Below are 2,364 nucleotides of genomic sequence, written 5' to 3' on the forward strand. Positions count from 1 at the left end.
AAAAAACAAGAAGCCACAAAAGCTTTAGTGTTCATGGCAGTAACTATAAATACTGGTTTCAAAGTTCCAGTAGCTCATTACCTTATAAATTCACTCAATGGTACAGAAAAAGGTATATTACTAAAAGATCTGCTAATAAAGTTACATGAAAAAGGTATCAAGGTCTTTGGTGTAACATTTGACGGAGATAAGGCTCACAAAACAGCTTGTCACTCGTTAGGAGCGAACTTAAACTACAACGACAAAGAAAATTTCAAGCCTTACTTCGATCATCCGGTCATTGGAGAACCTGTTTTCATTTTTTGTGATCCGTGCCATTGCTTGAAACTAGTTAGAAATTACTTTGCTATTAAAGGGCCACTTATTTATAACAAAAACGAGTACATTCATTGGTCATTTATTAAAAAACTAAACGATAAGCAGCAAAAAGAAAAATTACACTGTGCTAGTAAAATTAGAAATCGACACGTTAATTTCTATACAGAGAAAATGAAAGTTTGTTTAGCAGCACAAGTACTTAGTAATAGCACTGCCTTAGCTTTACATTTTAATGAAATAACTTTGAATGACATGAACTTTGCACATTCGTCTGCAACAGCACAGTTTTGTAAAAACTTCAATGATATGTTTGATCTATTGAATGTTTGAAATAAGACCTCAAAAATACCAGAACGAGCAGCAGTTACCAAAGAATCTTTGCCAAATCTTAAAAAGAAAGTTGAAGAATTCATTTCATATATTGAAAAGTTGGAAGTCAATGTTAAAAACAAAGCATCAAAAGTTGAAAATGTGACAACTCGGAAATCTGTCATCGTTTGCGATTCTGTCAGCACGGGCTTCGTTGGGTTTATTATTTCTTTACAAAACTTGTATAATCTTTCAAAGTACTTAATAGACAATAATTTTGTAGACTACGTTTTAAGTTACAAACTCTCTCAAGACCACGTAGAAATGTTTTTTTCTTCATTAAGACGAATGAATAGTAACAACAACAATCCCACTGCAACTCAGTATCTATCTGCGTATAAAAAAGTAACGGTGCATAAATTAAATATTACAATTCCTTCTTCTGCGAATTGTAATCCATTAGACGATACGAAACTCATTTCAGAAGAGGTCAACAATAGTGCTGCAAAAACTTCAGAAAAAGTCTTGACTCACGTAACGAAATTTCAAGTCAGTGAGGTACATCAGCTTTTGCAGCAAGATTATCATGTCTTTGAGCACAGTTACAGCAAACGTCTAAACAGCGATTGGACTTCTTCAGAATATGCGGATGAAATTGTTAAATACGCTGCCGGTTCGATAATCCGTGTGTTAAAGAATATGACTAAAGTAGCAAGTGCTGTGACTTATTAGATGGATCTTCCAGCAGCTTAAAATCGAAATTGATTGATTTAAAAAATCGTGGTGGGTTGCACTTCGCATCAGATGATGTTAATTTTATATGCATGTGCACAGAAAAAACTATACGTTCTACAGACAACCTTTTGCGAAAAGATATAAATAAAACGTTAATCGCAGAAACATTAAAATCACTCCCACCTAATATTTTAGACGATAATGATCAAGATCACTTAGAAATACATTTTAAAGTTCAACGAGAACATCTCATTTTGTCGATTATACAAAAGTATATTGACATGAGATTAAATCACGAAGGCAAAATGTTAAATGATCAAAACCAAAGAGTGCGAATGCATAACAATAAGATGACTATTTTTAAAGGAAATTAGTTGATAAGTCATTCTCGTAACAGCGATATAATTAAAATATAAAAGAGTTTTCTACTTTCATATTATATAGATTATGTTTTGTTGTACCTAATATGTTTTAGTCGCCCACAACGTTTGTGTGGTATTTTTCATTAACCCTGTTTGAAAATGGATATATTTGTTTTCATTGTTAATAAATAAATAAATATATATATATACAGGGTGGGCCAATAACTCTGTCCACCTTGAATATCTCCGCTATTTTTAGAGATACGAAAATATTGTTATTACAAAAGTTGTAAGGCATCAAGAGAACTATAACATGTGCTAGTCATAATTTTTTTAGGTGGAGGCGCTTCGGAGATTTCAAGGTCAACTTCATTTTTTTAAATAGAATTATATGAATTTTTTTTCACTATATGATTTCTCTAATTATTCTGTACATAAAAGTATTAAGGTAGAGATATAAAAAAACCAATAGTTTACGAGATATTTTACATATTCCTTTGGTGCATATTGACATATAATGTTTAATAACTCGTGAACTATTGACTTTTTGATAATCGTACCTTAATGCTTTTGTGAACAGTATAATGAGGTGAATTAATTGGTGTGAAGATTCTTACGTCAAAAGTGTTCGAAGTGATGT

The sequence above is a fragment of the Cyphomyrmex costatus genome, unplaced genomic scaffold, assembly GCF_001594065.2.
Source record: "Cyphomyrmex costatus isolate MS0001 unplaced genomic scaffold, Ccosl1.0 scaffold316, whole genome shotgun sequence".
NCBI classification, from domain to species: domain Eukaryota; kingdom Metazoa; phylum Arthropoda; class Insecta; order Hymenoptera; family Formicidae; genus Cyphomyrmex; species Cyphomyrmex costatus.